Here is a 23924-nt window from a genome sequence, read left to right as displayed (position 1 = left end):
TTCAATGGTATTATGCCTACTGTGGAAAACCATTTCTCAAGGAAGTATTTAGTGCTTCCTGACAGCTCCAATTCTGTTACCACTTGAGCTTAGCAGGTTGACAGGCTCTTACTGCCTTTGAAGGTTTTCATTTGCCTCGGGAGAACATGTCTTTTTCTCCCACCCTTTGCTGATGGTGTGATCACAGGGAGCTGAAGTGTATTTTACATTTGTTGGTTTTAGATACTAAATCATTTGTTTGTAGTTATAGTCCCCCTTAATTATAGGCATTAATGACACAACTGACATTTTTTAGAAGGGCAGGATCCCGAGACTAATCAAGGGTGCTAGTGAGGCTTTTACATGAAATCACTGATGTCCTCTACAAGTGCCAGTAATGCCTCGACTCACATTGCTTCTGTTAAAAAAGGAAACCTAGGATCAATTTTATGCAAATGATTAACTGTAAAATCAAGAAAAGTTATTCTCCTTTTGATAATACTTATTTAAGGTTAAAGTGATACCAAATCAAACTCATGTCAACAGGTTAACACCAACATTGGCCTGGAATAAAAATTCTCTCCAGCATTAAGCTTTTCTATGAACACGGCATATCAACCTGTGTAAATCCCAGGAAGGAACTCAAGGAAGAGTTCAGTGACCTGAAAATCCCGACTACAGTATTTTACCAAAGGCAGCCAAGTTAAAGGGTCAAATAAGGAAACCAAAATAAATTTTGTTTCTGAACTCCTGCATTACAGTGACTGTAAAGCCTCCTTGTAAGCTATCTGGTCCTCTACAAATTTCTTCACTACTTCTCTCTGTAGTTCAGGTCACTGCTGATGCTTTGGCAAATGAAGTTTGGCAGCTCTTGGATGGCAGTTTCTAGCTCAATGGTTTTTACTTTTTCAGGTTGCTCCGAGACTAGAGAACATGCTTTATTGAGTAGCTATATGAGGCTGTTCAGGACTGTAGAGCTTCTCCTCCTGGTGGACTTTTTTATACTACTTAGATGTGCACAGGACAAGTTATATTTTTATACTCCTTATGCCTCTGCTAGAAAATAAAAAACTGAAAGAGGTTGCGAAGGAGATCATTATCATGAGGTGTTTTCAGCTTGTCAGTGTTGCTATCTCTGCACAGAACAAAGTTTCCAACCCCTTCTCAGTCTGAAACCAAAAAGAACAGAAGTTAGCTCTCTGATAAAGCTCTGTCCCTCTCCTTCAGCTTCCTTGTGACTGCATCCTGCCTGACATGTTACTGGCTTGAGGAAAGCTCACCAACAAACAAGGAAAAGTAAGAGATACCAAAGATCCAGCTGCTTGGCATTTGAGTTTCAAAATGCAAAAGCAGTATAAACATCTTCTAGGCAGATAGCACAATTCTCTTACAGAAGAGGAGCTGACTGCACTTGAGGGAGTCAGGAATACTGCTCAGTATTACTTCTTGTCTGCAATCTCCCTATTTACTTTCTTCAGATTTAACAAGAGGCAGGAAAATTTGTTTGTTGATGCTACAGTTTCCTGTTTCTGAGGCAGTAAATCTGAGGGTCTGGAAATACCAGCCTTTCAAGGCCTTACCCTTGATCTTCACTACCTCTGACTTATATACCTGTTCCATAGCCCCCAGTGATGCACCAGACCTCCAGTGCAAAATGAATCCACACCCTCCCCTCCTTCCTCACTGTGGATGTGTAAATACCAAGTCAATTTGCTTTCTGAGAAAGCAGTGTGAACATATGGGCAGATGGCACTATTCTCCTTGCCAACTAGACCGCTCTTGCAGCCTTTATATTTAGGCACTTGGGCCACAAGTCAATCAGCTCATCTTTAGAGATCCATCCCAGTAGAAATATGTTGTTGTGGCGGTCAATGAGAAATACACTAACAGACTAGTTCAGAGTAAAATGCATGTCTCTCTTTATTTTTACCGTGTGCCTTTTTATATCCCTTGTTAGCAGCAAGCAGCAACTTTTTTTAGGTAAGCAAGCAACAGTGTTTTAATGGGCTGTTATTTATTGCTGATATATTTGGCAAGGCTCAAGGCTATATTGAGGTTCTCACAGGACTGAATCTAAGCACTCCACAGCTGTCTTTTCTTTCGTTAGGGCTGTGTACATAGTTTTCTTATCTCAAGGATATACCCGCAAGTTTCCCAAGTCAATATCTTCTCCCAGAGAGCTGACAGACCCGCTGCTAACCCTCACGGAAATAAGCAGATTAATAACCAGTGGTTTAGTTCTAGCTGGACTTTATTAGGAAATCAGACTTAAAATAAGGAAAGTTGAATTAAGATCCGAATTATCCTTCACATTTTTTTTTACCTCATGCTACCAGAACTGTAGGATGGCAAAAACATCAGAGAAATAGATAGATTAAAAATATTTGTTAACTCACAAGTCCCACCTACTTTTTCTCATCAAATGATGCATAATAATCAGAAAACAGGGTAGTACTATTTATCTACAGCACTCTGGACAGGTCAGTTGGAAACATTTAACCCAAAGAGACAATATCCTCCAAAAAGACTGAGCTGGTGATACAGTCACCTTACCAGCATTGCATCACATCTCTGGACCATTGTAAAGATGCAGACAAGTAGCATTCCTCTTCCCTGGCTGCCTCAGATGATCTGTATGGAGACAGGGAATACAATGTCAGGGAAAGGTCCATGCAAAGGATTCTGTTGCAGAGAAATACAACTATTTGTTGTGTCTCTTCTGGGGCAGAGAAATACAACTATCTTGGACAATTCTGTATGGGTTTCTCTTAAGACACAGAAAGTTCGAAAAATATTTGCTGAATTTGTTTTAACTTCCGTTTATATATTTACAATATTGATTTGGAAGAGATTTATTTTAAAAATTTAGCTCATTAATATGTTGAGAATTTGGAGATGCTCTTTCTTTCTCTCCATTTTGGGATTCAAATAGGGAAAAGCAGACCAGAAACAGAACAGACACCTCCTGAGTCCCCTTGCTAAACATAAAATGAAATTCAAATCACAGTAGTGTGGAAAGTGAAAGATATTGTTGGGTTTTGCACTTGTAAGGTATAAAAGTGCTAACAAATCAGAGAATCCATAGCAAGACTGCATGTTGACTTATCTGAATGGAAAAAACATATTCCAGATCACGATCTAGATCCTTTTAAAAACTTCTGGAAGTAACTGAGATCCAGCACAGTTCTGGCAGTAACTTAGAGATGTGTGGTACCCTGAGAAATTACGTTAGATGGGAATGGAAATGGAAACAGCAAGGCTGAACATTACTGGCTCCTCAACTATCTGTTTAAGTTTATCAGAGACTCTGGAGTCATCTTATAACATTATATCTTAGCCCTTTTCTTTCCATGACTCCATGCAAGAGGCACAGTAGAGCCCTTGTTATGTTCATCTAAGTGTCAAACACTTTAAAAAATGCCCATAGGTGTCCTTAGGAAACAAGAGATTGAAAAGTGCTGAAATCCAAGGCATTCCATTAACTTTAATGTTTGTTAGTCTTGGGACTTGAAAGGTGAACAAGGACGGGTTAACTGCTTGCACTTGTTTACATTGAATTGAGTTGGTTTTCTAAGTAGATATAAAAATGTGAACATGTGATGATGACCCTTTTATATCCTATTTTTTGAATCAAAAGAATGAGTTCCAGAAGTAGCTGAATTCGTAAATCCTGATTTCTTTAGATTTGCCTCTCATAGTTAGTTGCTTGATTTGTTTTTTGCTGTATCAAAGCTATTTTGTCAACTCACTCCTTACTGGACATAAGTAAACAGATTACAGAATGAGTTTTTTCTGGTTGCTTTAAGTACAGCTCTGACTAGAGATCTCCAGTGGATGGAGAAGCAGTATCATCTCTGTCCCATCTCCATCCGTTACTGTTTTTCCACTAGTGAGCATGTTGATAACTCTCTTAAGAGTCACTCTGCCATTCTCTCATTTTCCTAAAACATGAAGGAATTTTCTATCTTTGTGACAGCTTTCTCTGTCAAATTTGACTGTAATTGGACTATGGGTTCAGAGGTTTTAACTGTTCTGCAGCAGAAGGCTGTTGGAACTCTGTTTCCCATAGGACACCACGAGGACACATAGACAAAAAGATGGGCAAACAGGGTTATCTACTCTAGAGTGGGATGCTTTACTTTTGGGCACACTTTCAGCTTCAGCCTGGGATTTCATTGTCTTTCCAGGGCTCAACATCCATGCTTTTATCCGTCCTGGTAAACTCAGCATTGTGCTCTGGGCTTGAGCGCTGTTGAAACTCACCTGTCCTTTCCCCACAGCTCTGCACACCTGCCTGCAGCATCTTTGGTCAGTACTCTGCTCCTGCTCCTGGAAATAAACCTCTTGGGAGTCCTTGACATCTGTGGGTATATAAAATATCTTCAAGCAGAACGAGCACACAGGGCTCAGCCTGTGCGCAGCCTCCTCATGGAGCCATCACTGTGCCCACACAGCAAGTTGTGCTGACAGAGGTGTGGGGCAAGAATATAAGGAGAGGGAAGGGCATCTTGACAGTATTTGGTGGCAGTGACATTCCAGATAAATTTTAAGTGGATGATATCTCTTTAGCCCACGTGTGAATGAATATTTACACCCTCGAAATATGATTACATCCTTCATTCATTTCCTAGTTCAGGTGGCATAGATGATGTAGCAGAGAGAAGGCATAAGGTGAGAGAAGAGCTAATGGCCTCTTTTACAGGTAAATGCCGGGAACTCCTCATCAGTGTTTGTACAACTCACCATTCCTGCCTCCTGCTCCTCATAAACATGGATAATAACAGGTATAGCACAGATCTCATTGGTATTCCTATGGAGAGCAATTAAAACTTTGAAGATGCAAATGTTTAACATTGTTTGTAGTCCAGTTGGAAACAGGAAATGCCAGAAATTACATCAGCTCTCTAGATATTAATAAATCCATGTAAGCATCTGCTTCTCTTATTTGTTAATTATTTCCCAGTACCTTGCATAGTAAGGCTCTGATCTGATTGGGAATCAATGGGGACTGCCTGATTATAAGTGACACTAATTGATAATCTGAACTGTTGGTATCTGTTGTGTATCCATAGCAAGGGCTGTAGTTCCCCATCTCCTTGGCATTGTCCTCACAGTGTCGAAATAGGGAGAGGGACTCTTTCCCTGGATATTGTTTGTTATTTCCTTATTGTATCCTCTAAGGAAAAATAAATATAACCCAGAACAAATATGCATTTTTTGCTGAGGGAGAACATCAAAAGGCAGTAGGAAAATGAGTATTTTGCTGTGGTCCTCACAAGGGAAAAGATATGCTGATGTTTGTCTGATGATGGGGCACTGTCACAGGGAGAGACATTAAAAAGAACTGTGATGCAAAAACTGCAGGAATTGGTGAGTGTTTGCCAGGACTGGATGAATTTGGGCTTTGGTTCTACAGAACCAAAGAATAAAATACCTATACTGGTATAGCTATACTTATACTCTTTATCATTCAGAACAGCTGCTTGGCCAGAGAGTTATACTGTTCATCCGAGAAAAACTCTCTGAAGGACACCATTAGATGTGAACAGCATTAGAAGGACAGATTAGAAGGACAGCATTGTGATGTGAACAGTATAACAGGGGTAATCCTGCCTCTATAAATCAGGCTTCTGAAGTAAATTCCTTAGAAAGAGTAGTAGAGCAGATTCTCCTCTGATAGGTTGCCTCTAGAGTCCTCTGACTTCAGTGGTGTAAGGCCAAGCTACATAGGCTAGGGGATGAAACAAACCATTCATGATAAAGAAGTGAAGTTTTCTAAACAGCTTTTTGGAAGGGCCTTGTTAGAAGCTATTAAGAAAGCCTGAAATTCCCAGGCAGGGGAAGCTTTGAGAAGGATTAAAAGTTAGTTAATTTTTAGAAAATAAAAGTCTCTTTCTCATTAAAGCAGCAAAAGCTGCTGAGAACACAGATTTAAGGTAACCAAGACTAGGGGCAAGTAGGAAAGTTCTAGAAGAGTTGGTAATAATATAATATAATAAATATAATATATATAATATAACTTCCCCTTCCTGTCTCTCCCCTTCCTACTGCTGACTGCACACTCCTGCAGTTCTCTCTTGTGCTGGCACAGGCAGCCATGCAGCCTATATGAACTTAGCTCACGATAAAAAGAGAAACCTACCCCAGCAGCAAGCCCCAAGTATAGATGGAGCAGACAAACTCTGACTAAGGCTAGAAGGAAAGTGACCACAAGCAGCAGTAAAGTCAACCTACACATTACCACTGGCTGCAAGCAGAAATGGGATGGTTCTCAGAAGAAAACTTCTGTGAAGACATCTTTAGTTAGTGCAAGGTGAGTGTGGAGTGCTGTGGGCAATTTTCTTCTAGAGCCACATCTGCAGATAGAAATTATTCCACAAGAGACCTGACCGAGATCTGCCAAGTTGTAACTCAGGTTAAGCTGTGGACGAATACCAGAAGTGCCAATGGGTCTCCACCCTTCTCCTTTGCTTTGAAAGAGACAGGATTTCCCTGTTGGTTTGTGAGTTCAAACTGCTTCAGAACTGCAGGTTTTTATGTGCTTACGGCTTGCAGTGTTAGCAAAAATCAGAACATGCCCACAGCCAACCCCAGCCAGATGGTAGCCCTATTTAACCATGGTAAGCAGGGACCATCACAGGTACACAGCTCTGACCACACAACTCCCACCTCTCATGCACAACTGGGGAAAGTCACACTTCTGTTTTAAACAAAGCTTTCATAACATATATGTCCCGCAAGCCTAGACAGAGCCCTTGACACTTGGTTTTTGAATGCAAATTATTCAATGGCAAGTGGATGTTTAAGTTCAAGGTGAGGCTGACCCAGACCTGCTTGTTGATCAGCAGGCAGACAAGAAACAAATATCACTGCTGGTCATTTTATTTGCGAGATGGGATTTTTGCAAGACCTGAAACAGTTACAGACAGTGCTAAGTCATTCTCCAAAATACCACATTGATAAAGCTCCATCCTTTCCTAAGCACTGAAAGATCAGCCCAGTAGCCAAGAGGGATGTAGGATTGTCGGCTTCTGTTGTGGCTCATGCCCTGAGTCATACTGTTTACAACAAAACAATTGACTGAAAGCCTGGTTCTGTTGTTGTCCTACTCTTTCAGGATCCCGAGCCCTTTCATTATAATGAATATGTTGTTCAAAATATCTGTTCTCTTGCTTCAAGTTCTTCCTGAGAACAATAGGCAAACTCACTGGGGTATATTTCACTGAACACATAGTTTTTTGTGTTTTCCTGGAAAATGAAGAGTTGACAACATTACTAACGCTGAAGAAGAGAAAATTAATTTCATGATTGGCTAGAAATTATTCCAGTTTTAAAAAAAAGTCCTGCGGTGACAGCTTAAGTTTTTCATTTTTTTTTTCACTTTCTTAGCTTTACCATTCTGTATCCTTCATATATATAAAGAACAAAAAGCAAAAATCTGATGTCCATGTGATTATGTACATTTTCCAAAGAGGTTAGTGGCATGGGAGGCTACATGGGATCATCAGCTCTGGAAAGCTGTCCTACACACAAAGTTTTTGAAAAGGACTTTGTATTTTCGCTATGTTTATGTATTGATACTTAAACACACAAATCAGATATGTTTATGCAACCTTCAGTGTCTTTAAATACAGTACTTGGGTCAGTAGCCTTTAAACTTAATGGTGTGTCTGGCTGAAGTCTTCCCTCCTTCCTGCTTCTCCCTGCCAATAAAACATTGTCCAAAGTTGCTCAGTTAAAAACATGAGCAATTTGTTTGAAAATGGAGTAGTGTTAGCCCTTTTCCATTTTGTCGAACTAAAGCACCACGAAAAGGTTAAAAACTGACTAAAACACATTACAGGATAAATAAAAAAGCTTATGAAAACCGAGGGAATAACCAGACCTTCAGGAACCAAGAGCCATGATCTGAGAAGTAAGAACAAGAGGACACTATAAATCAAATCACAAAGCCAAAGAAGTGAACTTTGTGTTAGCCTTAGTCACTAACACAGTGAAATACCCACCACAGGCTATGATTGCCTCTCACTCACATAAGCCACTTCCTTACAGAACATGTGCAGTAAAACAAGACAAGAGAATGAAAAGCCAATGACTATAACTTCAAGTTGTTATGTATATGGAAAATGCCAATCTTTTATTGTCCAAAGTGTATAAAACTGAGCACCTGCCATACTGAAGGTGTGCCAGCTTTGTGGATTTACCACCCAGCACCCATCTCTGCACAGAGATGAAACAGATATCCAGACTCTGGTGTGGACCAGCTTCTAGCACACAGTGTGAAAGAACCCACATTTGGGACAACAATATGACTGTTTGCCAGTGCAGTGTGTATTTGCACATGACACATGATGGTCACGCTGCATCACCCCCAAGCACTGACGGCAATTAGTTTAAATTCTATTAGATTAATTAATGGAAATCCTTTATGGACTAATAAACACAAAGGTGAGGATACAGTTTATCCTTAAACATCAAACCACTGAAAGATGGCAGTATATCAGCAAAAATATTTCTATGTGATTGTCCTATTCTTGTATTTTCTTCTCAACCCTTGTCTTTGGCTAGTCTCTGAGACAAGACACTGAATCAATGGACATTGTCTGATACCTCTCATAGTTGTAGCTGTACCTAAAAGTTAATATATGACACAGTTCGATGGCTGTTGACATCTCACATCTATTGTAGAGGTGCAGTTTTCATCATGGTTTCTTTAGACAACTTCTTTGTGTGCACTGTGCTTTTCTGGCCCATTGCTTTTCTTCTGCCTTTCCAGAAAAGTTGCACAGATGCAAGACCTAGTCCACTTTCTCTTTGTTCCTCAGTAACTATTCTAGGCAGAAGAAAATACTGCTGTTAATCAGCTCATTTTAATATCTAGCAATTTTTACTGGTTGTCCTTTGAAAGAAACAGAAGTTCAGGTTTCTCTTTTAGCATCTGTCTCTCTGATGTTACACTTGTACTATGTTGGGGATATTTGTGGCCAGGTAACACTATGAACTGGAGCTGCTCTCACCCAGTACTGGCAAAAATAATTATGGGCACCAAACAGAAAATGGAAAACAGCTCAAAATCTGGGTTGAGTTCAAGGAAATGTTTTGTTTAGAAAAACAACAGCAAATATTGTAACTTGTACTTTGCATTTCAGCACTGATTTGCTAACTTGCCATCACATCTTCTGGTTTGGATTGTACCACAGTGATTATTTCCCCAGATCATCAAACAAAAAGCTTACTACTTGATCTCCCTGACTTAGAAAAGTCCAGTTCCTATCTTTACCAGTACTTTCAGTGTGACCTTGAACATTTCCTTCTGTATTCGAGCTTCTTTTTATAAAATAAAGACAATATTTACAGTCTCCTTCATAAAACGCTTTGAGATATGTGGATGAAGAACACTGTAGGAGGTCTAAATTATATGTAGTCAAAAAGAGAATAGGATTCACTTGACTCTTACTTGTTTTCTGTAGATATTTACAACTCTTCTGATAGAGAAGGCTTTAGAGCCCATGAACCAAATATGATTGAAAATCACAAAAAACGAAAACACTGGTAAAGTGCACATCATTAGCTACAGTCCTGCTGGGTGTGTCTTTGATGCTATTGTTAATCACCACTTCACCAATTATCCTTTGAAGAAGTAAAAATAAATGACAGAGAGATTGCAATTGTAATTCTTCTTGGTGCTTTCATTGAAATTGATCTGATATAGAGTGAATTATGTTTTTTTTCTTTTCCCAGGAAACCACGTTTTCTCACTGAAGTTTTTGCAGACTTGCACGAATATTGATTCCTAGAATAACTGAGGTTAAAAGGAATCTCTGGATAACTCTGGTCTCATTGCTCTCTCAAAGCAGGTCAATTACATCAGGTTGCTCAGGGTCTTACCCAGGTGAGTTTTGAAGAATTGAGATCCCCAGCAGGCGTCTCTGGACCCGTTCCAGGGACCGTTCACCTTCACAGGGAAAATTTTTCTTAACACCATGTCAGAGTTTCTCAACAGCTCTTGCCTGTTACGTCTCATCCTGTCACCCTGTACCTCAGAGCAGGGTCTGCTTCTCTAGACTGTCTCTTTCATTCAGACATTCTTCACACACCTTACTGTTCACTGACACACAAACCAGAGTCCTGGAAGGCAGCCATAAATAAACCATCCTCCTGCTCTGCAAATAAGTTATCAGGGAGCTGATAAAGACCTTTTATACAGCTCAGGTCTTTAGTTCAAACCAGACCTGACATACTCTTTCACCTTCATGTAAATATGCTTTTTTTAACACCCTCTATAACTACTAAACTCCACTCCAGCACCAGCTTATCCTCCTTTATTTTTTCCCCTAAACGTAAAGAGACCCTGACATCTGTGAGTTTTAGGCCACTGGAGTCGAAGAGTTTATCCCAGGGAAATAACACTGTATGCTTGCCCTCTTTTTATATTCAAACTTAGGTGCCTGCTACTGCCCTCCAGATGTTGAGGGAGACAGCTCTTACCTGACTGGTGCAACCACACTTATGTTGTTCTGTTAACATGCAGACTTGGAGATCTTCAAAATTCTGATGTGAACAGACTGGCAAATGACCAGTTACATTTTATTTACTTGTCACTGGAATAAACTATATTCTGACCAGACCAATACACTAAGTCATTCCACACTCACTTAAAGCAAACAGAACTAGGAGATTACAGACATCAAAACCTTGATAGCAGCAGCTGCAGTCTTCATCTCAGTGTGTAACAACTTGGTAAGCACAGAAATACAATATCAAAAGAAAATTGCTATAGAAGAAATGTAGTTTGAGCCTTACTGTTTTAACTTTGCTTCAACTTTGTTTCAGCAAACAAGTCCCAGAGTGAAACTGGAGACCAAGTTCCCTTTTTTCCCCCATAGGATTGAGGTAAGACCTGACGTTGCCTCATCCAGGATACAGTTTAAGTGCTCTGAGACTTTCATTTCCTCTTCAAGCAGATTCTACAGCACAATACATAGCTCAGTGTTCTACTGACTTTATTACAAAAGCATTTGAGGTTACTGCTCTAGTTCAGCACTCAGATAAGCCTGATGAAGTGTCGAGTCAGTCGATAATGGGAAGAGTTATTGGCTGTACATCCTTGCTCGCTGCATCCACCTCCCGGCCTGCGGCTCGTGTGATGTGGAGTTATGTCCACAGCTGCTGAGGACTCCAGATCAGTGGGATCATATCCACACCACACTGCTGTAATGCCCTGTGGGCATAAGGCAGATACTGCTTTCTATGGTGGTCAGCACTTTTCCAGCCTGGCAGCATAATGTTTTTCTAGCATGAAACTGAAATGGTTATGTTGCACGCCTTAGGCTGTTGCATAAGTGCATGTAGAGGTGTTTTGAGGGTGCAAAACCTTCTGGGGTATGACTAAAGGATTATATGTGGCAGACCTGATGCTGCCTTATCCAGACTTGCTTTTGACCAGAGAGAACTACCTCCAAAACTACACTGAAGTCTTATATAAGAGAGAATTAGTTTTCTACCTCAAGGGGAAAAAAAAACAACAAAAACAAAAACCCAGCAACAAAGCCAACCAATCATAGAAAGAAAAAAACCACCGGACCAAAACAAAACAAACCCTAAATCTCAGTGCATTACATACAGTAATGCTTATTTAATAGAGATATCAAGGAATCAGGACAAGTAATGGGCTAGAGAGCTGCGTAATTCAGTGTGCATTTGTACCAGCAGAGAGTTATTCCAGATATCTGTATGGAAAGAGGAAACAAGGGAACAGTTACTGAATGAACAGAGTTTTCCAGGGAATGACTTGTGGACAGAAAAATATTGCAATCATTCACACTAATATAAGCTGAAAGCAAGGGGAACCCAGCCTGCTGGCAATATGAGACACCCCCATCTCCATGTGGTGGAGAAGCAGAAGGACCACACCACACACCACGGAAGATCAAGGAAACAGGGTTTTCCAGGGTTGTTCACAGGCAGAAGATAATACTGATCACTAGCATCTGATTATAGATGGTGTTAGGACAGTTTAGCCTATGGACCTCAAGGCAACTCAAGACCCACTGAGACACTTCTTGGCTCATTTCATCCTTCATGTGCAGGTCTGGACACCCAGCAGCCCCCATCTGTGCAATATATTACTATCTGTGGTGCAAGAACTGCACCTAGAATGTGCAGTCTGTTCAAGGAGTTAGGTAGGTCACACCTTGCTTAAAGACTTTGAGGGCAGAGGGGACCCAGGATTTCTCCTTCTAATTAAAAAAAAAAAAAAAAAAAAAAAAAAAAAACATAAAACCAAAAACAACAAAACACAGAGTAAAACCAAATCAACTTTTAAAATGGCATGTAAAGAAATAACTAAAATTGCACATTTTACCAAAATGACCCTCTCAAGTCAGACTCATCCCTGTGAAGAGTTCGAGACAGGCTAAAAACTTGGATTTAGTTGTAAAAGAGTAAAGAGACCAAATTACAGTATGTCTTCAGAGGGAATGTATTTCATTTTTCAATTCAGTAACCATCATTCTCTCATGGATCCCTTGCAGAATGATCTATCTCTGACAAAAAAAGAATATTGATCTAATCTTACTGTTCTCAGTAATATCAATAAATAGAGTGATTAAAAATAATTGCTTGTTTCTGACATTATATAATTGTCTCTTAACAGAGTTGGTCAAATAATTTAATGGAATACTGTGGTGAAAGAATTAAAACAAAAAATTTCTGTCAGAATATATCAGCTTCTCTACTGTATTTCATTATTAAAAATTTCTGTCAGAATATATCAGCTTCTCTACTGTATTTCATTATTAAAAATCTCCAGTTATTTGTGGATAAATTCTTTATTGTCTCCAGATAATATTACTTTTATAAAGCCATATAGCTGTATTCAATATCAATTTTTAAGTTAGAGATAGAAAAGCAGTTTGAATATGCAGTACTTCTAAAAACCGAAAAGGCAAAGAATGAGGCAGTGTTTGTATTGATCTGTGTCAAACAGAAGACAGCTGTTAAGATTTTGGCATGCATTCAGACTGAGTGTTTGCTTTTCAGAGACAGATCAAAATCTCCATAGGTCGTAAGTTAAAGAATAAAAAGAATATTAATGACTAATAGGTAAAAGGCAAAGCTTAAAAGGAAAAAAATTTTCCTAACTAAGCTTTATCTCTATTTGTAGCATGTTTTCCTCATATGAATTCACTCTGCAAATCAAAAGAACCACTCCAGTTCAGAACTTCACAAATATGCAAAATAATTCACACAGGAATATTAATACTAAACCACCTTTATGGAAGATGCTGAATTTTGTGATGGTTGTGGTATTTTTTTCCTAAGAAGGTGCAAAAATCTCATCAACCTACATTGTTGCTTCAGACGTTCTGCAGAGCAGTATGACAAAGTGCTCATGTGCTGAGTGTTTACAGATTTGAAGCTTGGGGTCGAGCACGGCATGAAGCTGTGCCAGGGTTGGTTTATGTTGGATGCTAGGGAAAGGTTCTTCACCCAGAGGGTGGTTGGGCACTGGAACAGGCTCCCCAGGGAAGCAGTCACAGCACCAAGCCTGCCAGAGTTCAAGAAGCGTTTGGACAATGCTCTCAGGCACAAGGTGTGACTCTTGGGGTTGCCATATGCAGGGCCAGGAGCTGGACTCGATGATCCTTGTACTCCAGCCCAGGAGATTCTAGATTACATGTGCCAATCCCTCCTCAGTGGTGAGCGTGGAATCCTGTACCAAAATTACTGTAGACTTTCCTAGTGTCAATACGGATTTCTAGCCATTTTCTTGTCACAGCTCATCATTATCACCCTGAAGCTTTCTTTCTCTGGGTTTCACTACTGGTAGCACTATGAAATACTCGTTCTGTGCAAAGAAAGATACAAAATTTACACAGTGATGTGTACAGCAACAACACGCCTGCCTGGTGTGAGAGAGGAGGCCTTGAGAAGGGAGTAAACAGGATACAGTGTGGAGGGGTATGGGCATGGAATGATAAGAGCTCAGAGACAAAGGCTCATTCTGAAGGTCCCAGCCCACCAATGACCTGTTAAAGAAACACAGACCTGGAGGTAGGCAAAACTCTTTGTAGGAGTAGCCAAGTGAAAAGAGGACAAGTATTCCATATACATGAAACAAGTAAACTCAGATTTAGTACGGAGTTGCAGACCAGCGAGGAAAAAGCAAGGTGTGAAAGCATTAGAGAAAACATGCGGGGCAAGAAGGAGGGAGATTAGGAGAGAGAAATCAGCACAGTAAAGGAATTTGAATGCTGATGATTTACTCTGTCAATTCCCCTCCAGCTAAGTGGAAACCATCAGCACTAGGACCCAGAAGAGCAGCAGAGAACAAGTGTAACACCAGGAAAAAGGAAGGAAGCTAAGAACTGTGTGTTCAACATTTTAAGCTTTATTATTCTGGAGAATTCTCTCCTTATAGCATTCTTATTTTTGTTTTTGTATAGTAATAATTGCTCCTGGACTGATAATGATTTTTTTAATTAGCTTATTAAGATTTCATTTATACTATTCATAAATCCTTATCTTTACATGTAAGGTGCATTTACTTTTTTCACATAAGATTTTGAGCATAGTATGGCTTAGGTGTGGCTGCCGAACAGAATTTAACACATTCTGCCTGGAGTCATCTGTTGGTGACCTCAACTATGTGGCAAGGAAAAGCCATGTTGAGACTCCCTGTGCACTCCCTGGAAATCCAAAAAAAACCTTCTTAGATACAGGGAGCAGATCTTCAGTCTGTTGATGGCTGACAAATGCAACTCTGAATTGCCTGCTGTGACAACTCAGGAGGTAATTTTACACTAGCTCAAAATTATAGCAATAACCCCTCACATGATTCTGCCTGATTTCCACTATTATAGCTTTTTTCCTGTAAAGCCTTAGGAAGGAAGACTTCCTGGAACACATAAGGTACAAATCAGAATCACAGAATCACAGAATATGCAGAGTTGGAAGGGACCCACACGGATCATCGAGTCCAGCCCTTAGCCCTGCACCAGACAACCCCAAGAGTCACACCATGTGCCTGAGGGTATCATCCAAATGCTTCTTGAACTCTGCCAGGCTTGGTGCTGCGACCACTGCTCTGGGAAGCCTGTAAATACATATCTGTATATTTCTTTTTGGTACTGGCTCTGTCTACCAGAGTTTCCTCAGTTCTCCATGGAGTTGACAGTAAATTCTGGATTCTGTTTTCCAGGTACTACATGTTAGTGCATGAATTTTTGAAGCACTGTGCAGAGATTTAGTGCTTTGATTTCCATTAAAATTAATGGTTGTTTTGTGGCTAAATCACTGCATGAGAAATACCCCCAAAAATGAAAATATGTCTGTGATCCTAAATATTCCATTTATTAATTTTTATAAAATGTATTTATACACAGCTAGAAAAAGACTGAGGGTCACTGTTTCTTTTAGGGGTTACAAGTAGTACAGAGAGGCTTTTAATACTTGTGGTCTGTCTTAATGGCATCTGTTTCTGTGGAATATCTAAATAAAGTTAGTCTTTATGGTGTTTCCAGTCTGACACTGATCAAAAACAACAACAAAACCATTTCTACGGAATTTGGGAAATAACTGCCTGCACAATTATATATATTCTTTGTATATAAGCCCATTAAAGAGGGCTTATACAGAGAGGCCTGTTAAAATAAACCCTCATGGTGCTAGCTGCTGCACAGAGTAACAACATAACCCCAATCCTGCTAAGAGGGGATGGGTTGGACAGCAAACACATGTGTGAGGAAAGGTAAGGCCCTGAAGAGATGGAGCCTTCGGGAGCCTGAGTGATGGATCCATGGAGCCTTCAGGTTCCCAAGACATGCAGTTCTGTGCTCTGCATATTGACTTACCCTAGAGAGCCCTAAATCTTTTCTCCTGAAATACTGGAGGTGGATGAATAGCGAGAGCAAAGGAGAACTCCAGGAATGTATCTTCAGGGTCTAAGAAAAAGTAACTTTCAACACATTCACGGTTCTTTTTTTTTCATCACTTCCCAGAAACATTCTCACAGTTAGATTTTCATAGTGTGAGTACTTGCAAAATCTATGATTCCCCTATTTACCACAATGGAAAATTAAAAGCTTGATGATACAAGTAGTCCAAACAGTTCTCACAGAATATTAGTGGGGTTACTTCTGACAGACATGGATGTACTTACTTCAACGCTCTATACATTTAGAAAATTAGAAATCTGTCATAATACCATAAACAGAAATCTGTGCTTGCAAAAAAACATTATTTCCACTCAGATGTAAGATCTGAGACACATGTTGTTCTTGCTTAATTACAGAAGTTCGCCATTAGAGAACAGAAAATGTAACTCCAACAAACATGTAAATATAACCCATTTGTGCAATTAAACTTTGGCATTCATGCTACCTGCCCCCCAAGTACTCAGGAGACTGTGAATAAAACTCTGAGAGATGCAAATGGCTTCTGAGGATTAATGACAGAAAACGTGGAGAAGCTGAGTTCACAAGCCTATTATTACAGAAGCAACACATCTGGACTGCCAAAAGCATCACGAGTTGTTCTCTGGTGCTCCCTCTGGTCGATGCCGGGAACTGTGACTTCAGGGAAAACACGTTTGTAACTGGAAGAGGGAGAATTATTGAAACTTACATGAAGTGAAGGGCAAAATGTGAAAGATAACGAAACTTCCAGAAGAGCCTAAGGTGTTGCTTTCCTTTGGAATTAACGATCCCAACGGGAGGTGACATTCAAACCCACTGAAGCAGAACCTGCACCAGGACTAAACTTGACCGCACCCACATGTCTTTAATGTATGATTAATGAGCCATGATAGACATACATCATGTCAGTGGTGCTGACACTAATAGAGGAAGATTTTTTTTAGCAGAACTCCCTGAACAATGTTATGCCCATGGTAAGTGCTGCAGATATTACATTTAGATAAATGCAACTGGACATGAAGAGTGATTGGAATTTGCTTTAGGGGACTGACTCATTTATTCAGGAGAAGGAAATGATTATAATCTATTCTTTTTATTCAGTATTCACAGACATTCCAAGAATTATACGTGTGTGTTGGGCAAACCTATTCAGATGCTTGAGACTTGTGAAATAAGCCAAGCACATGATGGGGCAGAACAGAAGAAAAGCAAAGATCCACAGGAACTCATGGGAACTCTGGAGTTTATGGTTAAGTAGCTCTTCTTCTGCCCACCTTGATATGTAGCTAGAAGTCCTGCCCCTGTTTTGGCATGCTTCTGTGCTGGCAGCTGCAAAGGATTATACTGGAGAAAGGAAGGTTATATTGTGTGCAGTAATCCCAGAATGCATATATGGGAAATAGAAAAGTAGTAAGGGACTGCAGCAAGGGCCAAATCTTCCCTTATCTTTACTAGCAGCTTTTTGAGTTTGGAATAAATTTGCTTTGTGTTTGGAATAAAAAGAGACTAACCACTCATCTCAGCATCAGGGATAAGAGATCATCAGCATAAGAGATGTCTGCACCATTACTCCTGTTCCAGCCTCCTGATTCTCTACCACTGATTCAACTGCTTATTTAATTTTAAAAAACAGCACCAATGACCAGATGTACCAATGCAGCTCAAGATGAAGGGTACGGAGGAGTCCTTCATAGTCATGTTGCAACAACATGCCACCACTGCCCACCCTTGGTTGACATTCAAAGCTTTATGACTCTTCACCTTCCACCATTCACCAGTTTGGAAAGGCACTTGGGGAAGCAGTCAGCTGTTTGGACAACTGGGTATTGTCTTTGCACCATATAAAGCAAAGGGGGTTTGGAATCCTGAAGGACAGTTTTTGGTTGAGGTGAAGGCAAGGATATAGGTCAAGTGACTGTGGGATGCCACATATGAGTCTAGCAGGTAAAACCAGCCTCCTCCTCCTCTGGAGACAGTGTGCCATGGTTGTTTGAATTCAACTCCTCTTTCCACTGTGAGTTCAGAGTCTTTGAACTAAAGTTTAGCCTCAACCTGAAAATACTTAAGGCACAGTGCCTGTGACTGTTGCACTCTTGAACTTCTTGGAGAAAACAGCTTTTATTTCGTAAAGGAGGATCAGGCAGCTGACTGCAGGGTGCCTTCAGTCTTCAGAATCACTCTGCCCAGCAAAGCAACTCAGCTTTCTCTAAACAGTTCTCTCCACAAATCCTGTTTAGATTCCAAAAGGCTATCTTTCTGGTTTGTTTGGAAAATCACACAGTGAGAAAAAAAACTTCAGAGGAAACAGCTGCTACCTTGATTTGGTAGGTCTCTGACTTTATCAGGATTGCTATTAGAAAATGCAGTCAGTAACTAGGGCTAAAATTTTGCCTGAGGTAAGATCAGGTTAACAGACATATTTAAAAGCCCCTCTGTTTCTACCTGGTGTGTTGCTACTGCAGAGGAGTCACTTCAAAAACCCTGGGATGCTAAACCAGTTTTGGATTTCATTGTAGGTGGAGCCTCTAAGATGCTGACAGCCTTTACAAGCAAATGAAAATCTAGAAGCTGTTCTGCCAGTAAAGTCCTGTTGGTTCACCCACTGCAGAACTCCTTGAATGGTCCTATCACAATGTGCTGAAAGGGATCTCAAGATGGGCACCATGAGATAATACTGTTAATACACTAGGGAGAACTACTGGAACACATTCTCCAGTGTAGCTCCATATGCAGGCTGGAGGACCACATCTGCCTCTGAGTGGAAGACCAGAGTGTTCAGGAGACTGAAAAGGCTTACAGACTCTTAGGGAGATTTTCCATAACACTGAAACAGCTTTTAAAATTTGGCTCTTCCATCCCTGGAAAATTCCTTACGTTTGCACCTAGCAGCTAGATTGTAGTTCCAAAACGATGCCAGTCTGTTTCAGAACCCAGCTGTCCCTTGCCCCCTCTAGCATACATTACCTTGCAATTCAGCTGCCTTTTGTGGCTGTTTAATGCTGAAAACAGAATTCTGCACTTCCCTAACTCTGTGACTCAAGGGAGGAAGATCTGGTTCTGCGGTGTGGCCTCTTCTAGCACTGGTAATAATGAAAGAGCTCTCCATCGGGGTTACTTGAGTTCAGAGACATGACACAAATGCAGCGTGCTGCTTTATCAGCCAGCAAAGTGCAGCTGCTTCTAGGCTGAAATGGAGGAAGTTTTTTAACAGCAGAGCACAGAGGATACCTGAGAACAGAAGATAGCTGGGTTAAGAAAGAGAAATAGCCTAAATATGCACAAGGGTAGTGTATGCCTTGTGCAACAACAGCAAGCCAGCAGTAGCTATAGCCAGAACTAATAAAAGCTCAATGGTAATCTCTTTAAAAGCAGCTAGCATTTGGAGGTTTTGCTAGGGAAGGATCAGGAAAGGCTAAGCCCATTCAGTAAAAGCAAGCACTCTCAGTCCAAATGAGAGCTCCCAGTCTTCTGGGAAGAACTGGGAAAGATCAGAGATGTAAAACGCAAGGAGTGGTTCCAGCAGAGCAGACACTTGCACATTAGGTCAATGAGAAGCATTAAAGTACAGCTGCTTCTAGTGCAGCAGGCATGTGAAGGACAGGGAACTGGAGAATTCTTAGTGTGCAGTGATCCTTAATACATCCCACTTTGTGACTGTCTGACAGGACCTTCTGGTAAGAGCTGAAGATAATCTAACAGAGTAGCTGCAATTAACACACAAATACTTCAGGGAAAAGGTAGAGACTTGCTTCTCTGCCTTGTTTCCTGAGTAATGCTCAAGTGAGCAGGCATCTGGAAGAAACAAAGTCAGGGTAATAGAGACATTTTTCTTAACACTGCCCCTACTTCAGTTTGGTCACTTGCATTCCAGTCTCTTCCCCACCTAAAGTGTCGTGGTAGGTGTCCACACAGTTGCAGTGCTAGGAACATTGTACATTAAAAAAATTAAAAAAAAAATAAAAAGCAAATGCCAAGCAGATACATTTGAGAGATATTTAGTCAATAGGTATCATAATCCCTTTCTACATTGAATTCACTTGTAACATGATGATTGTCTCAGCAAGCATGGACCAGGGGTGGACTGAACCATAAGCGCAGGTGCTTACCAGACTTCACCTATTTATATCAGTCAGACTCCATCTATTCACTACAAAACAATAGGATGATAGTTTTGCATCTCTCCAGAATGGAATTACCTATCTTTCTTGTTTCAAGGGATGTGTGTTAAATCTGAAAACTAACGATGGTGAATCTGCTCTGCTGAGGTGACCAGGGTGTGGTTTTGAAATCTGGCTCTCATTTTTTGAAACCATAAAGACAAGAAATCCATGTAAGTTTTGGGATATGACAGATGACTATTAAAGAAAATTGTTGGCCTGCTGAGCCACTGCAAACTTGTCAGGACTTTGGAGATACAGCTCCCTAAACAAAAGAGAGCTGGAGTGAGAAAACAGCAGTAGAGGGGAAGGGTATAGCTCTCCTAAGGTAAGAGTGTTGCTCAATTTCATCTGGTAGTTTAATGAGGAGAAATGTTTGAAGGTGGATGCTGCTATAGTAGTATTTTTATATACAAAGTGTGAGAACTTAGCTCCTTCTCTCATGTTTTTATATGTACAAGAGATACTGATCCGCGAGAACTTAACCAAAGCACATGTAGCAGACCCATGACTCACCCCTCCTTTGCTACAGAATTAGTTCTGTGCCTGTCATGTGTCAGCCTGTTCTGTGAAACCACTTCCTTCATTTACTTTGTCTCGATGTCACGGCTTAATCACTTGCTGTTGAAACCAATCTGGGGTTACAGTAAGTCATTCACCTTATGTTTGAAAGCAGCCTGTATGCACAGAGCAAATTAGAGGCAAATTTTCAGCCTAGCATCCATATGACTTCATCAATAATAATGTGCTGTGTTGCAGAATACATTTACATTATGTAGGGCAGATTTGTTTAACAGCTCAGCACTAAGAAGCTCCAGAGAAATGAAACTGACAGATTTCCCATTGCAGTTCAATCCCCACTGAGCAACAGACAGCTGCACAGTTGGAGGGATGTGGAAAAGCTGTACCCTCGCTTCCCATGATGCAGTGAGCAGAGTTCAACAGGGGATGAGGATCTAGGCCTAAAATCTAGCACTTTTGAGTTGTCAGATGCGAACTGAAACCTGAATTTCATTTCCACTTTGTGAGTCTCTTGCACACTTACCTTCCTTTCTCGTGCTTTTTCAAATATTCTTCTGTGGCCGCCTGGCTCGGTTGTCAACACAGAGGACAGGCACGTGAGTGTAGATCACCCTTACAGTCAAGGGGCCTTTTAAGAGTCAAAAGAGCGACAGGAGTCATAGCAGGAAGAGGTAAGTTTGACAGAAGGCAAAATCAGCAGCACAACACTTAAGCAGCTGCAGTGAGGTGTGATCCATCTCAAGGTCCTGAAAACAAAGCTCTGCTTTAACTAAACGTACTTAATGGAGGGTCTGATTTTAATGGGAGAGATCAGGTGTGCGTCAGGGATAACAGATCCTAACAGTAAAGTCAGGCAGCAACTTTACTGATATCCAACTGGTGAAGTTCAATTCCTAATAACTGAGGTTTTCAACAGTAACTTGGGCCAGATCAATGTGTCTCTCACTGGCCTCAGTAAACATTTAACCATGCATTTAGGAAGCAAAGCAAGGTGGACACTTGGAGAAGTGGCTGCCCAACTTTTTTTGTAAAACCAACACTGAATCAGCATCCTGAAATGAAATGCTAAAATGTCTGCCATTTACCACTTCGGACTGAATTTAACATGGCCTGTTCCAGTGTTAGGAAAATGCATTGTAAACACTTGAAGCCAGAACTTATTTTCAAATTGTACTGTGAGGAATCTAGTATTTCTGAAGGTGCTGTAAAACAGAAATGGTAAGCTTTTAGGAATGCCATTGTCCGACTGCCTGGACAAACATGAGGGGTTTTGAAATAATACATTCTTCTCTGCACACTTTGAAGGTTCATACCAACTTTATCTTTCCTTCTCTATTGAAATATACTTGCGGCCTCTCTGTGCTGTTCTCTGGGGCAGTTGTGTTTTGTTTCAGCATGTTCAGGTCGTGGGAGAGCAGTTTGTTCTCTGAGGTTAAATACTTTTAATACTATTTTAATATTATTTATGTTTCTTAGGACTGGGCCACGCAGTATCTGGAACAATTGTTTGTGAAGCATTTGTGGAGAATACCAGAAGACCTAGGAAAGAGTAAAGCTGAGTGTACAGGGAGCTTTCATTTTAGAAGAAACATGGCCATTTCAGTCTTGGAAAAAATGTAGACAATCTCTCTACACTTCAAACAGAAAACAGAAGAAATTCGCATCGATGTAACTGAAACACAGTTTTAGCAACCCATTGTATTGAGCAATGGTATGATGTTTCCTACGTTAAGACAGTTAAATCAGGCAATAGTCTCACATTCAGTCAAATGCACATTTTGAGGTGAAATCTGCCATAGGAGCTCTTCTACATTATGTTTACAAAAGGCGGAAGAGGTGATCTAGGAAGAACCCACTCATATAGCTTTATGTACAGCTGTAAAGCACCTGCAGACTTTCTGGCACTGCAGGGTTTTTTGGTTGTAATAATCACCATTGCCTATCTCTCAATATACTCAACCTCGAGAAATACTAAACACCAGTGCTCTTTGTGCTCTGTAAACTGTAGTACAATTTGAAGCTTGCAATAGCTGCAGCATGTTATTCACAGTTTGTAGGAATTAAATTCCAGAGGAGGCAGAGGAGATGAACACAGACTGTGACACAGATTGTGCGGTGCTGCAAGCCTCTCTATTACAGCATCTGTGCCGTGCCATTCTTGACATTAAACACTCTCCTTCTAACGTTTTCCAGAACAAATGCCCCCCTACAGCGCTGCGCGAAGGAAGAAAGCAAGAAAGCTGGGGATTTATTGGCTTCCCCGTGGGACTCCAGGTTCCTCGTGCGGCTGTTTATAAAACAGGCAGCTTCCCAGCTGGAGCGCGCCGGTCCTGCCGCGGGCAGATGGAGCGTCGCTCCGGTGACACCTCTGCTGGCTGGCCCTGCGGCGGCACAGCAGCTGGCCCGGGGCAACCCTCGGCCCAGGATGGTTTTCGGTCCTTAACCACAGTCCACCCGGAAGCTGCTTAGGACCATAAAGTCTAGCACCTGTAGATGCTGCTGATCTATGCTGTCTACATAATCATATGTAGACACACTATACATGTATATGAGGGTTGATGACTCTTTTCACAAGCTGGAAACTAACGCTGCGGTCAGAGCCTGTCTGGCTCAGCAGCAGCGTGAATTACCCAAACCTCCTTAAAGGAGAACATAAACAACTAAAAAGTGAGTCTAAAGTGAAGCCATTTCTGTTCTTGTCTTCGTCACCTTCGAGACGAATATCTGTTACCACACCGATAATTTGTTAAAGCTACTGAACACAGCCTTGCTGTTGGCAAGTAAGGGTCCACACGGAGTAACCCGTGCGGGAAAGGCGGCGGCAGCTGGTGCCAGGCTCGGTGCGGTGCGCGGCCGCCCGGGGGCTGGGGCTGGGGCTGGGGCTGGGTTTGGGTTTGTTTTGAACGGCAGCAGCACATGCGACCAAAGCTCGACTTGTGTCTGTGTGGGACGTGGCAGCACCCAACAATCGTGCAGCCCGGACCAGAGAGCGGCTCTCCCGGGAAGCGGGGCGTTGGTAGGCAGTGGGTGGAAGCAGAGCAGCGCTTCCCTCTGCACCCCTCACCCCCCCCCGCCAGCAGCTCGGGGGCTGCTGGGGGCAGGAAAGGGAACGGGGGAGAGGGGGGCGGCCCCCCCTTCCTTCTCGCCAGCACACGCACGTACCAACTTTTTTTCCCCGGTGGACGAAGCTGATTTAAAAGTGATTTCCAACCTATTTTTAATTCTATAAAGTATGCATTTTAATTGAAATAGGTCGTTGCATGTCCTCTGCGTTTGCTCTGAGAGAAAAAAGCAGAATGGTGTGTAATTAAAACTGGATTTTGATTGATGGAATGTCATGATGAGCTAA

General features: G+C 41.2%; 1 long non-coding RNA gene across 4 annotated transcripts in view; it reads left to right on the top strand.

The window, feature by feature from the left end:
• LOC135407354 (uncharacterized) overlaps positions 1–23355 on the top strand; it is a 62157-nt gene extending 38802 nt beyond the window's left edge. For 2 of the 4 annotated variants that reach the window (XR_010426836.1, XR_010426835.1), the window contains 4 exons: positions 4682–4763; positions 6050–6292; positions 9721–9871; positions 10813–12596. This is a non-coding gene — a long non-coding RNA (uncharacterized LOC135407354). Of the gene's footprint in view, positions 1–4681; positions 4764–6049; positions 6293–9720; positions 9872–10812; positions 12597–13144; positions 15497–22768 lie in introns of those variants that run through there. The other 2 variants (XR_010426837.1, XR_010426838.1) reach the window with 2 other exon arrangements.
• Positions 23356–23924: the final 569 nt, after the last annotated feature.

Source organism: Pseudopipra pipra, chromosome Z, assembly GCF_036250125.1.
Source record: "Pseudopipra pipra isolate bDixPip1 chromosome Z, bDixPip1.hap1, whole genome shotgun sequence".
NCBI lineage: Eukaryota > Metazoa > Chordata > Aves > Passeriformes > Pipridae > Pseudopipra > Pseudopipra pipra.
The sequence above is the reverse complement of the archived record's forward strand: the minus strand, read 5'-3'. Positions and strand labels throughout refer to the sequence as shown.